We start from the raw sequence: 15,455 nt of genomic DNA on the forward strand, positions 1-15,455 counted from the left end.
CGCGAGAGAGCGCGAAAATGTAAAAACTTTTGCAATCTGCCGCGAAATGGAAGTATTTTCTTGTTCGCGCTTTATAAATGCGTTCTCACAAGCGGTAGCGACTTATAGGGTCCCTGCATTCGCCAACGAGTTTTCCTATCTGTTCGCGAGTGCCACGAGATGTTGCTAGCCGGTCACGCTATCCCACGCGAGTTTGCGATCGCAAACACGTCATTCGACCTGGAACAGGAAATAAGCACCGCGAGCAAGATGGCCGTGCCTATTAGAGACGACATGGGCAAGTTGGAGATAAATTTCCCCGTGAGCATGCAAAAACACATCGCAAACAGGCGGGAAAAGCAATCTCCCCATCTTCGCGAAAGTTGTGCGTGCTCGCAGAGATTTTGAGCAATTTCGTAATAATTTGCGAAAGTCAATTTTCCAAATTCCACCCACCCCTGGTAATTGAATTGCTTCAGGTTGGAGGCGCACTACACGAGGGACTGTATGTTATTACAGTCAGATGATAACATTTAAATACATACACCCTTCTCATCGACAGCAACTCATAGCATAATGTAGGTTGTGTTTCTGTGAGAAACGGGTCAGTAACGTCAGTTTAATGGCCAGTAGTCACTTTACTAAGTCTTTTGAGGGCACGTATGGGTGTGTGGACAACACTCCTCTCTCTTTCTGTGGCCGCAAGCAACCCTTAGGTGCTCAAAGAATGAAGCCCCGGTTCTTGGTCGTTGTGTACCCATGAAAGCATGTCTTCACCCCCGCCTTACGGGTCACTGTACTGAAGAGGTGCCGAAATCGCAGACTGTGGAAATATGACATAAGCATGTAATTGCATTCCTAACGCCCCCTAGAGAATCGTGTGATCATGCGCATGTTGGGCTTCTCCCTGGGGTCCAATTCCATTATAAAAAATGAAGGAAGTCCAGAATCCATGAACAATCTCTGTAGAATTTCCTGGGAGCTACCCAATGGCACACATATTCCCACAGTGATATGACCCCCCTCTGCGGCTATCACCAGCAGGTGACAAAGACCAGGTGGGGAGAGACTGCTGCTGCCGGCCTGAAAGCACATACACACTCTTCTCTGCAGAGGGCAGGCATTGTCTTCAGGGCTGCATTAGAAGCTTTGATGTCCCCTCTCATTCAACCTGAACAGACTCCTCTTTGAGGCTCCCACAACTAAGCAGAGAAGATCAGGCATTGTAAGTGCCACCACACCAGCCAAGCAGACCTCACTTGGAGTATTTCGAGATTTGTTGGTTGAGCTTTTAACAAAATCTTCCAGTTGAGGAACACTGGTCTTTATTCAGCAGCCATTGTCAGGCAACACCAAGACAGTCAAGGGATTTGTTAGAAGTAAAAACGTGAAACACTGAGACATTTCCCATTAAACAACCATGTGGTACCTGCATTGACTCCCGCTGAAGTAATTACCCTTCGTAACCATCAATAACTTGTACTTCTCCTAACGGAAGCCGCCAATGCAACATCCCCATCCGTTCCTCGTCCAAGCCATTACCTTCTGCCTACCTCGGCGTATGAGACTCCAATTATTAGGCATGAATTCTATGTACTGATGATGATACGCTTATTCGATCGCTGAATCGAAGCGCCGTCGACACTTTAAAACACCTTTTACACCAAAAACGTTTGTTCACTAAGCTGTAAAGGTGTATTATGCGATTTGTTCTTTTTGTTACTGTTTATTCCCTAGGTGCATCAAACCTAAAAGCTTTGCCTGAGCCCCTGTGTTTTTGTTTTTCCCCTCTTTTGTATTCTATTGGTTAAGTAGGGCACAGGCTTGTGCCCTACTTTATGTATCGTTATATTATCTTCATTGCCTAACAAGTAAATATCAGACCTCTGTCCGGCTGGACATATCCGCCTAATATTGTAACGATTGAGTCTATATTTATTGTTTGCATATCACCCTTTTCCGGGGACCACTGTTGTTTGAAAGAATACATACAAAGACATCATACACACGCACCCCAGCACATACTGGCTACCCAAGTACAGAAAGTCAGGCAATTTTTTCTAAAATAGTGCCCTCCTTTCCTTTGTGCATTGATATTTTTCCCTACAGAAGACTAATGAACAGAGAATAAGGTCATCAATATATGAGAGTTATTTTTAATTACCAGTTTTCATTATTCATTCCTCAATATTCATTCCTCATTGTTTAAACTTTTTTTTCTTAATTTCATATTTAAATAGGCCGCTGAGACATAGACATCGCAATAAAGTAAACTATTAGGTGCATGAGAATGAGTAAGATCTGCCTACTCTGCTTCCTTGCATTGAAATTACATTTGCCCCTGATTAAGAAAGTGTCCTATAACAGATTTAGACATATATTTGTCTACAGTATGCAGCGATGCAGCTATAGACAAAAGCAAGTAGCCTACATAGTCCAACTCATGTATTTCTCTGTAAACCACATTGAAACTTACAAAAGATGGTAATATGGTATTAATGAGTGTTCTGCAGGCCTGTATCATAGGATAATTGCCCACCTTCCAATATATGTGTCCTGAGACAAAGAGGAAAGCACATGAACGTGACAATTCCCTTACATTATAACACCCTGTAGAATGTCTACTTTAGAAGTAAGAACAAACCCCCTGCAGGCAGCAGAGGATTAAATAATCTGATGTGACATCATGTTAACAACTTCCATAGGATGAGGAAGGCAGCATCATAAAAAGCCACATACACATTGGTTGGTGGATCTTTGTTAACTGCTCCCTAATTGGTGAAAGCAGGCCTTTATTTCAACTTAGAGCTCACCTCCTGAGACAGCTGACTGTCAGCAAACCCTGAACACCTCAATGTATATCTTTATTGATCCTTAAACATACGGAATGCATGCCAATGTACAAAAGGTATTATTGTGGTAAAATGAAATAGAACATTCAAATTGTGTCTGTGTTCATATGGGACAGCTTATTATTAAACATACATGCCAGGCATGTGAAAAGGAAGCACAGCAGGCCTGTTGCATGCCAGATTTTATGGACATCCATATTTTACGTTTCACAGCTTTTGATCAAATTAGTTTAGATATATAATTTACATAGTTAATTATCTTGAAATCTGGCTTTCTTGCTTCCAGCCTCATTTGTTGGAGGCCAAGTGATGTACCTTGGAAGAGTGTGAAAACTCACAACTTAGCAAGAGCCCAAAGAAGGGAAGAGTAGCACGGCTCATGCTTTATCATGAGGCTCTTGAGAAACTCCAACTCTAGCATGAATGGAGGGTGAAGCCCACTTCATCAAATAACAGTGAATTCAAGGCAAAACTGCACAAGCAAATGTCACATACATTCAATGAGTGTAAATCAGGCACTGTAGAGAATTAGCCAATGGAGGGGTGTTCAAGGTCCTGGTTATTTCTGAAACAGTAAAAAAATTTGAGAGAGACCCCTTAAAACACCAGTGGAATAGGGTAGTTATAAACAGTGAAATCAGAAAATTCCCTTGGCGAAATTACTGAGAAATTAAGCTCAAATGTTAGTAATGGACACTACTGTTAATTAATCATAAACAAAACATTTTTATATATGAAATATTTGAAATGTATTTGTGTATTAACAAGAAGACCAGTAACACATAAAAAAACAGATTATCATTCCATAAGCATCTTATACAATATCATCACAGTCACAGTTCATCTAAAATTGTTCTACAATTAGCAAGTTCTCATGCTACACCTATTATTGCAAGCACAAAGTTTCAACTAAATAAAACAATAACAGGAAAGAGTTATTGATTAAACAAGGAGGAAGAGACAAACACAGACAGTGCAATTTGTCATGAAGGTTTGCACATCAAGACCAGAATTCAAGACTCAATCCTAAACTCGTTTAATTCATGTTGTTCACAGGATGAGCTTGATTGCTCGATTATGCAGTTTTTTGGGCGTCGATGCATTTCGATGGCTTTTTCTCAATAATATGCCATCTTTCTCAAGAGTGAAAATTGAGTCTCTCCTGTTTTGTGGCACTGGGTGGTTGCCTCATACATGAGAATCCTGTTGATAAACATATTTGAGTCCGTATTTTTCACAGAGACTACAGATTCACATTCTTAGATTCTATCTTTTTACCATTGGCACTCTATAGGCTTGCACTTTTTCTCTTAGTAAGTCCACAGGACCAAAGGTTCTTCAAATCTTACCAATTATCTACCTACACATGTCTAGACTTTGTATTTGCCAACATATGCTCAGCACATCCTCTAAGTCATATTGCTTTGCCACTTTTTTGCAGCATATTACTGTTCTTCCTAGATATCGCCAGAACATGCATGATTTGGGCACATATCATATTGACAATTCTTTTCATCTATCTATGTCCAATGCTACTATCTGGGCTTCAAAACTCGCATTTAAGATTACATTTCAGAAAGTCCTCACATTCTCCTTGTTGGATGATTATTTAAGAAATATCCCACTTATATTCTAGCATCATCTCAATTGATTGCCATGTTGGGGTATTGACTAGTATACTCTCAAATAATTTGATGAATTACCTTATTTCATGTCTTTATCACACTGCTCTTGATTTATTGATGTGTGCATCCTAGTTGGAGGTGGGTCTGCAAATTAAGTTGGTTTACATTTTTTTAAAATGTTTACGATATTTGATCTATCTCCTTTCAATTAGTTTCGACATTTGCTGTGTTGTTTAATTACCTGAGTGTCTTATTATTCACTCTATGGCACCCTTGCGACTTCCTTAAAAATTTGCACAGTAGAAAATCTATGGAAAAATATACAATTAGCTCTCTTTTGTTATATTAAAACAAAGCCTACATTAGACCTATTTACATCAAATGATCATACTGTTTAGTATTAAAACTATACCTACTTAAAATGTATCCGTTCTGTCTGTACTTGAACCGGACAATGGGGCACACCATCTACACCTCGAAGGTCGTGTGGCTTCCACCTTAACTGCGCTTGACTCTTTTCGTAAGTGGGGGAATAAAAGCTAAGTAAATGCCTTCGGGAAGACTATTCTCCACTTCTATAGATGCCGTTCAATGTACCTACCTAGTATCGCGGCTCGCTGGTCCTCACTGGGGTAGATAATATTGACCGCTTGTAGTCTTTGAGCTGCCTGAGAAATGAAAGAAATTTGGGGGCTGTATTAGCTTTGAGTCCCTGAACCATGGGTTCTACCTATCGTCTAGTTTCAAACAGAACAGGGATTAGGTCTCCTTACCGTGCAATGTCAAAGCCTCCGTCTCTCCATACCCATAACTAAGCATGTGCGCAAAATCCGTTCAGCTCACAGATTTCGCGGATTTTCGGTAAATCCGCGATCCGCGAACTCCCCCGAATTTACTGAAAATCTGCTAAATCCGCGATCGGCGGATTTGGGGGGCAAAAGTTCAAGCCTGTTGAACTTGTAACTATTTTAGGATGGCGCCGGCAAGCTGCCAGCGCCATCCTAAAATAGTTACTAAGTTAGCTTCAACAGGAAGCTCTAATAGATAAAATAAAGCAGGTGCTCCAGCACCTGCTTTATTTTATCTATTAGTGTTTCCTGATGAAGCTAATTTAGTAACTAGTTTAGGATGGCGCTGGCAGCTTGCCGGCGCCATCCTAAAATAGTTACAGGACAAAAATGTGAGTTCTGTCGAGGTTGGGCTGGTGTGCGTTCTCTCCATATCTATCGTCGAAAATTAGCTATGATGCTTGATGGAGGCCTTTGCATTATTGACTTTCACAAGCTCAATCCCTGTGCAGTTCCTGTGACCACGAGCTTCTCTGATCCGTGCCTGTCCTTTTATGCACACAAGAGGCATGTGAACTCGCATATAAGGCTCGCCCGTTTGGCCCCTCCCCACACACTAGTGGTGTGCACCGTCTTCGCGCCCTTTACCCACTTGATGGACAGCTCATTCGAGGGACCCCAGCGCTCTTTGGTGTGATGGCAAAGTTAATCAGCCCCCCCTAAAATGTGAGTTTTGTTGAGGCTGGGCAGGTGTGCGTTCTCCCCATATCTATCGTCGAAAATTAGCTATGATGCTTGATGGAGGCCTTTGCATAATTGACTTTCACGAGCTCAATCCCTGTGCAGTTCCTGTGACTACGAGCTTCTCTGATCCGTGCCTGTCCTTTTATGTACACAAGAGGCATGTGAACTCGCATATAAGCCTCGCCCGTTTGGCCCCGCCCCACACACTAGTGGTGTGCACCATCTTCGCGCCCTTTACCCACTTGATGGACAGCTCACTCGAGGGACCCCGGCGCTCTTTGGTGTTATGGCAAAGTTAATCAGCCCCCCCAAAAATGTGAGTTTTGTCGAGGCTGGGCAGGTGTGCGTTCTCCCCATATCTATTGTCGAAAAATAGCTATGATGCTTGATGGAGGCCTTTGCATTATTGACTTTCACAAGCTCAATCCCGGTGCAGTTCCTGTGACCACGAGCTTCTCTGATCGGTGCCTGTCCTTTTATGCACACAAGAGGCATGTGAACTCGCATATAAGCCTCGCCCGTTTGGCCCTGCCCCTCACACTAGCGATGTGCACCATTTTCCCGACCGGCCTTTACCCACACAATCCGCAAAATCCATGAATCCGCAAATTCACGGATTTTGCGGATCGCGAATTCGCAAATTCGCAAATTTGCAAATTGCGATTCGCAAATTTCGCCCATGCTTACCCATAACATGCCTGCCTGCTGAGGTTGGCTTCTTCCGGAAATGCTGCTAACTTAATTCTTTCTCTGGAGCATTTTTGAACTGATTGTGCTCGTCGCTTATTGGGCATCCTCAAAGGGTTCAGCTGTTTGTCATTATTTTAGCGTGCTCCCGCCCGTTCGAGCTTGAGCGCTACGCCCTGTGTTTCTTCACGTTCCAAGCCTCGATTTTGCTTTCTGTCACACTGCTGATTCCAAGCCTCACTCTGAATCGAGCGAAGCGTGATTCACGCGTCGATCCCAGTTTTATAGTTACCCTTAGTTACGGTAACATGTTTGCATAATCCGGCGGTTTAGTTTCACTTGTATTAGGTTTTTTTAATTCTGCCGCACAAATTGATGTTAAAACACTGTATTTATAGTTCAGGCTATTTCATCATTTTTCTTTTTTATCAGAGACATATTTCCTTGTCATTACTGATGCAGTTTTCACATCAGCTGCTCTCTTAGCTTACAGTGTCAATCTGATGTTTAATTAAGATTGCCTGTTTAAGGTATAAGAGTTACTGAATGGTAACAAGACATATCTTATGGATTTTTACTCCTCCTTATTTTCTATCAGTTCTTTAAAATTCACAGAGACTAAATTCCATAGCTTGTTCTTTTTCATTGGCTGTCTACTACCTTCATCCATTCTTCTCTCGAATTCAGGCCCTTTTCTATAGTGTCCAGATAGCAGATAGCACATGAACCACTGTTCACGTGTTTTTCTTATTGCTTCCAGGTTACCACCTCTCCTGTTAACACTTATTTTTTCCAAAATAAACCAAGTAAAATCATTGCAGTCATGGTTATATTTTTGAAAATGGTGCGTAAGGGGCGCATTTTCTTTTTTATTTTTGACTGATGATTTATGCTCTAGTAGCCTAATTCGGAGCTCTCTCCCCTCTCCCCTACGTAGCCTAAACCACAGGGGCAGACGAGCAGGTAGACTACATTTTTACTCCTACAATTATTTAGACTTTTAGGAACCAATGTTTTCCCATTGAAGGTCAATTTCTTTGTTATAATGCAGTTAGAGCAGATGGAACATGAACCACACTTGCCCAAATCATGCATGTTCTGGAGATATATAGGAAGAACAGTAATATGCTGCGAAAAAGTGGCAAAGCAATATGACTTAGAGGATGTGCTGAGCATATGTTTGCAAATATAAAGTCTAGACATGTGTAGGTAGATAATTGGTAAGATTTGAAGAACCTTTGGTCCTGTGGACTTACTAAGAGAAAAAGTGCAAGCCTATAGCGTGCCAATGGTAAAAAGATGGAATCTAAGAATGTGAATCTGTAGTCTCTGTGAAAAATACTGACTCGAATATGTTTATCAACAGGATTCTCATGTATGAGGCAACCACCCAGTGCTGCAAAACAGGAGAGACTCAATTTTCAGTCTTGAGAAAGATGGCATATTATTGAAAAAAAGCCATCGAAACGCGTCGACGTCCAAAAACTGCATAATCGAGCAATCAAGCTCATCCTGTGAACAACACGAATTAAACGAGTTTAGGATTGAGTCTTGAATTATGGTCTTGATGTGCAAACCTTCATGACAAATTGCACTGTCTGTGTTTGTCTCTCCCTCCTTTTTTAATCAATAACTCTTTCCTGTTATTGTTTTATTTAGTTGATACTTTGTGCTTGCAATAATAGGTGTAGCATGAAAACTTACGAATTGTATAGCAATTTTAGATGAACTGTGACTGTGATGATATTGTATAAGATGCTTATGGAATGATAATCTGTTTTTTAATGTGTTACTGGTCTTGTTTTTAATACACAAATAAATGTCAAATATTTTATATATAAAAATGTTGTGTTTATGATTAATTAACAGTAGTGTCAATTACTAACATTTGGGCTTACTTTCTCAGTAATTTCGCCAAGGGAATTTTCTGATTTCACTATATCCCAAACAGCTCATTTGGTTTTACTTTCTTTCACCAATCAGCTGATTGTGAAGGCTTGTGGTGACCCAGGTCAGGATCAGGAAAAGGTGCATAACGTTATGTCTGGGGCAGCATAACAGTGGGAGAAAACAAGCTCCAACTCAACACTAGGAAGCTAGTAGTCTTCGTTGGAGGTAGCAAACCATATAGCTGGTCTAATTCTCAGAGCCAGGTGCTAGGGGGAAAAGTCCAAGTTCCATTTGAGAAATCCTTAAGAGATAAAGGAGTTAAATGAGGTGATCAGGCACACAAAGGCTATGTACCCATATACTTATTTAGCCAACCATAAGTAGTGCTCTAAGGGTAAGGGTATTAACCCCGCATCTTCAAAAGTATTCAGAAATAACCTGTGCGCAGAGCACATACACTGTTAGTGTCCCAAAAAGAGTAAAGTAATAGTAGTCAAATTGTTGTTCACTTGTCAACAAGTCTTCACTTTATTCAGGTATGTATCTCAGCCTCACACCAGCCATCTTCTCTGTATCGTTCCAATTTTAGTATGTGTGCCGCCGAAGCGAGCTTTGATTACTATTACTTTACTCTTTTTGGGACACTAACGGTGTATGTGCACAGGGCACAGGTTATTTCTATTTGAGAAAGTCAAGAATTTGGGCGTCCTATTTGACTCTAAGTTGTCTTTGATTGTTCTAATTACTAATGTTACCACTTATTGATTTATGGTAATACAAACTCAGGAAATTTCTTCTTTGATTACTTATCAACTGCCCCAAAACTTTGTACAGTAAGATGTGGTAACTACTTGCTTGCATAATGACAATTTGCTGTAGGTAGGAATACCCAGAATTTTTTTTAGCCAGATGCCAGATTGTTCACAATATGGCAGCCAGGTTGGTCCTTTGACTCTGTAGGAAAGACTTAATTTAACACCACACAGTAAGCCTTCATTAACTGGGAAAAAGGTCTTTTATGACCAAAGACCTATCTTTATTCAGGAAAGACACAGAAAACAGCTGAAGAAAGAGAGATAGAATTAAGCATGGGCGGAAAATCCGTTACGCTCGCGGATTTTGCGGATTTTTGGTAAATTCGCAATCCGCGAACGCTCGCGAATTTACCGAAAATCCGCAAATTCGCACGCAGCGGATTTTTTTTTCTTGGTGATACAATTTTGCGGCGTGCAGTGTAAGTTCGCAATTGCGAACATGTAGGTGCGGCGGGCAGCAACAATCTCGCACTCGCGAAATTATAAAAATTGCAATTCTGCACAAGAAATCCACTAGCAAGCAGCATAGACCTTCTGAAAATGATGATTTTTATCAGAATAACTCCTCAGGTTGACATTTGCCTGCACTTTTTTGGATTTGAGGCCTTTTGACTTTCTTTGGATCACTTTTGGATTAGAAATCAACTTTCACAAGTAAGCTTGTTTGGGGCATTACAGTTGCTGTAATACTGTTCTGCAGAAAAACGAGTTTTGCAAAAGTGAAAGCATTCAGCAGGTGCAAAAGTTCAAACTAATCATTAGTAACCATTCCCTGGAGTGCTTCCTGACTGGGGCCCCTCCGGAGTTCAGTTGCTAGTTGCAACAATTGTATGACCCTGCTCTGACCCTCACAGCAGGCTCATAGAATAGCTACAAGTAGGCCACAAAGGTCCTGGAAAAAAAAATTGCACTGCAACAGAAAGCAAATTACAGATAAGGAAGCAGGTGCCAGACTGGAATTTTAAAACAGTGACACATTAATAAATCAACCCCAAATGTATTCATGTCAGTTGAAGCAGAGCAGGTGTGCTTGCTTTTTCCCCCCATAATCTACAGTGATGATGAACCAGAGGGTGGCATTGATGTACCAGAGGGTGGCATGGGTGAAACAGAGGGTGGCAGGGGTGAAACAGAGGGTGCTGGGAATCTGTGATGATGAACCAGACGTAGAAACAACATAATCGCGACCGTTGCGAGCCGACATGTAAGTTCGCAATTGCGAACTGGTACAAAACCCTCGCGAACTGGCAAAAATCCTTGCGAACACAAAAAAATAAAAAATCCGCACATTCGCGAGAATTCGCGGATTTTGCGGATTGCGAGTTCGCAAATTCGCAAAATTCGCGAACGCCAGATTCGCAAAATTTGCCCATGCTTAGATAGAATGAGAAAGATAGAAAGAAGACGTGTGTTTGAGAAAGAGGTTAGAAAGAGATAACAATTACAGAGGCTGAGAGTGGGAGAGGAAGAAAGGGAGAGAAAGATGGGACACCGAGAAAATAACAGAGAAGAAGGGAAAGGAATGCTGAATGATAAAAGAAGAGGAGAGAATGAATAAAAGGAAATGAGAGGGATGGTGAACAATATGGGGAAAGTGAAGGAGAGAAAGTGATCAGGTGGAATTGGGTTTGTAAACGAGAGAAAAGATTGGATAAAGTCTGGGTGGGAAAAAGAAATATTGAAAATTATGAATAGGGGAAATATTAGTTTAAGAAAGAAATAAAGTGAGTAGGAGTGCAGGAAAGAGGTACAAATTGAGACAAAGAGGGAGAGAAATAACCATGTGTCATAACATTAACAGGCTATGACATTATACAACCAACCAAGTCTATCAAACACATAAACCAACCCAAAAGTTGGCCATACTTCAGAAACTAGCCAAGAAACTTAATCTATCTGGTACTGCCCTGGACTGGGTGCGCTCTTTCCTGACCCATCGCCATCAAGCTGTCAGGCTGTCCCAGTTTTCTGCTTCTCAAGTCGAGTTGACCCGTGGTGTCCCACAAGGCTCTTCCTTATCCCCTCTCCTTTTTAATTTATACCTGGTCCCATTAATCCGCTCCCTCCGTCGATTCAATGTCTCCGCGTTCAACTACGCGGACGACATTCAACTGGTCTTCACTATTGACTCTGGTGATGAATCCATCTCCACTTTCCAAAACACCCTTTGTTTCATCAGTGATTGGATGGGCACAAACCATCTGAAACTTAACCCCGACAAGACCGAGCTGGTGCTTGTCGGGGGACCCTCCAATCCCTGGCACTCTTCCTTTTGGCCTGCCAGTCTTGGCAGCCCCCCCTGTCCCGTCAACTCAGCAAAAAGTCTGGGAGTTGTCATAAGTAACGATCTATCTATGACACCCCAGATCAGCGCTGTAGTTTCCTCCAGCCATTTCCAGCTCAGGAAAATACGCAAAATCTCTCGCCTACTTACCACCGATGCCCTTATTTTGGCCCTGCTTGCGTTAGTCATGTCCAGGCTTGACTACGCAAATGCATTATACGTAGGCATTCCTGCATACCAACTCAGGAGACTCCAGTTGATCCAAAATCAGGCTGCCCGCCTGATATACCATCAGCACAGAGATCAACATGTTCAACCTCTTCTAAAAAGTCTCCACTGGCTTCCGGTTTCTGCCCGCTGTAAATTTAAGCTTGGTTGCATCATTTCCAAATCCCTCACTGGCCACGGCCCCTCCTTCATCTCTTCCTTGCTTCATCAGTATGTTCCCTCCCGCACCCTTCGGTCATCTCAAATGGCTCTACTTTCTGTCCCTAGATTCAAGCGGAAGAAACACGGCGGCCTTAGGTTTTCATTCTTAGCCCCGTCTTTTTGGAACTCCTTACCCCTTTCTCTCAGGTTGTCCTCCCCCTACTCCAGATTCAGATCTTCCCTTAAAACGCACCTTTTCACTGAAGCGTACAATTAGTTGTTATCCTCTGTTATGTTATTTTCTGTCTCTCCTCCCTGCTCCCTCTGTATAGCGCCAAGGAACCTAATGGTGTTAGTGCGCTCAATAAATTAATTTAACATAACATAACATAACATATCTCCCAACGGAGGGTGCAAATACAGAACAATGCCATTGTCATATGCATAGATTTTTCCCTAAAGCCAAGGAAAATACCTCACATGTGTCAATAATCTACAGCTTAAAAAGACATTCATAAGGTACAGAAGTGGTACAACAAACTGAGGATCAAAAGAGGTCAACAAAAATTAACATGGAAAGCCAGCGAGTTCAGGCTCTACACTCAGGCTGACAGAAGAGAGATAGACAGAAGTGGAGTAGAAACTGAGCATCTTTCGCTTTTTGCCATGATACAGGAGTATGCCAAAATATACTTACCTAATATCTCTGGCAAAGAAAAATGCTTCCCAAGACAAAGTAAAGAAACTCTATGCATCACATTAAGACAACATGCAGAGGAGTATGGAGCATAGCCACACTCAAGATGACTGCTTCCTGAGAAGCTCATTGGGTAATACTCTAGTAATGCCCTTTATTCCTTTCTGGTGACCCCTGTATCCTGGCAGAAAGTGTGAGAAGCACAGGTAAAGATACTTGTAGGCCCCCCACATATGCAACGTGAGGCTCCTCAGTTGTCTGTGTTTGGGATAAGAAAGACAGCCAACAGGCCAAAGAGCAGCTAGGAATACATACCCTGTTGATTGCCTATACCACACCCTTGCAGGCACTGTGGATAAGGGACCAGTGAAGAGAAATCAAGGCAGTTGAAAGCACTGAAAGCTCCCATATCTCTGATGATAGTTTAGGCCCTCCCTTGACTATTGATAACCTTGTGAGAGAGGTCTGTTCCCACCATGAGAGAACAGTGGGAAGCGGTTTCTTTTGCGAACAGCACATGATGAACCACCATTCTTTTCTCTACTATGCCATGAGACAATCCATAAGCTGTCCGTGTCCGATCAATACTGCCCACTACACATTGCCTTGAATTATGGGGTAGGAGAGGGCAACATTATGTGGCAGGGTTGAGTAAATTATGTGGCAAGAAAAGGCGATTAGGCGGTGTAATGCGGTACATTGTATGACAGTATTACTTAATTATTTTGACATTTTTGCACTTCTTTACACTGGCATTGGTTGCACCTCACTTGTTCAAATTTATCACTCAAATATAGCAATAATCAATAGAAAAGCAACCAGTCAAGCTTCACTAAAGGTCTTCTTTCTGTATTTCTCTTGCCTCTTTCTGCAGTTCTCATATGTCTTTCTGCACCTCTCTTGCCTCCTTCTGCACTTCTCTTGCTTCTTTCAATACCTCTTTTGCTTCTTTCAGCAATTCTCTTGCCTCTTTCTGCACTTCTCTTGCTTCTTTCTGTACCTCTTTTGCAAATTTCCATATCCCTCTTGCCTCTTTCTGTACCCTCTTCCCTATTTCTCCAATTCTTTTGCTTCTTTGTGCACTGCCCTTTCTTCTTTCTGTACCTCTGTTGCAAATTTCTGGATCCCTCTTGCCTCTTTATGCACCCCTGTTCCTCTTTTTGCACCTTTCTTGTCTGTTTCTGCACCTCTCTTGCCTCTTCCAGCACCTCTATTGCTTCTTTCTACACTTCTCTTACCTCTTTCTGTACCTCTGACTTAGAGGTAGTTGTAATCCCCCTACCCTATTATGTACAAGGGCCTTACTGGGGAGGTCATGCCAATCATAGGGGTACCCCAACCCATAGTGTACCCTAGTGTATGTACGTGTTTTCACTGTATTCTAAGTGTCTTTCAGGATAGCACTGGCTGGTTAGTCAGTTACCACCAGTACCAGTCAGCAAAAGTTGGGGGCACAGGATGACTTTGCAACAAGGCCTCTTTCTCCACCTATGTAGGTTCTTTCTACATATCTCTTGCTTCTTACTGCATCTTTCTTTGTCTTTCTGGACTTCTGTTGCCTCTTTCTGCATTTCTCTTGCCTATTTCTGAACATTTCTTCCTCTTTCTGCACATGTCATATCTGTGTAGGACATGTTGGAAATTAGCATTTAAAAAAGCCTTTGAAATTCACTGAAAAAATCATAGGCTTCAGGGACGTAATAGTTAGAAATGATCATTTAAAAAAACCTTAGAAATTCACGGAAAAAAACACAGGTTTCAGGGATGTTAAAGTTAGTTGGACATAGATGGCATACAAAGTGCATTCTCCCCCTCCCCACTGCATACATTACGAGGCCCCAATTCAATTCAACATCAAAGTCGGGAGTCATGCTTGATTTTCTGCAGTGCGCTTGTTTATTAAAAATTAAGTTCACAGGTCAATTACTTCATTGACCCCTCCATTTCTTTATTTATTAGTAAAATATTCCATCACAGTATTTAAGAATAAAACTTGCACTTATATCAAATATACACTCATTTACCGCCCATTCTCCAATGGGCCTTTGATTGACTTCAGGATTGCGCCAGCAGGCCGCAACCCAGATCACCTGCTCTCTTTACGTTAACCCCCTTCCGGTCAACAGAGCCGCAGGTGAGGAATGTGCCCCCACTTGGGCAACCAGCGGCCTCCGGGGTAGGGCTGAAGAGCCAAGGCCACCAGTAGGTCAGCCCCAACTCTCCCGCCAGCCCAGAGTCCAGAAAGATATAGCAAACCTGTTCAGAGGTAAAACTGTCACTAGACAAGAAGTTCCCGTGGTATTCTTGTCCGGAACCCCGCCACTGTCCTAACTGAAAACCTTATTATAGGGATGGGTGGGTGGGTGTCTTCTCTCGGCGACTTCCGACTCCTGGGCGGTCAACGGACAAAGAGGGGGCCTCTAAGATGGTCGCGGGCATTTATACCTCGCGCCATACGACTACTTCCGGGGCGCTCCGCCGTCCCCCGTTTCTATTGGTCCTTGCACCATAACCACTTCCGGGTCGGCCGACTCGGAAGTGAACCTACTCTGGGTCGGCCCTTTGGCTGCCACTAACGACGCCATTCCCCGAAGGGGGATGGCGCCTTGCATAGATGGCATACAAAGTGCATTCTCCCCCTCCCCACTGCATACATTACGAGGCCCCAATTCAATTCAACATCAAAGTCGGGAGTCATGCTTGATTTTCTGCAGTGCGCTTGTTT

The sequence above is a fragment of the Lissotriton vulgaris genome, chromosome 8 (assembly GCF_964263255.1).
Source record: "Lissotriton vulgaris chromosome 8, aLisVul1.2, whole genome shotgun sequence".
Classification (NCBI taxonomy): Eukaryota; Metazoa; Chordata; class Amphibia; order Caudata; family Salamandridae; genus Lissotriton; species Lissotriton vulgaris.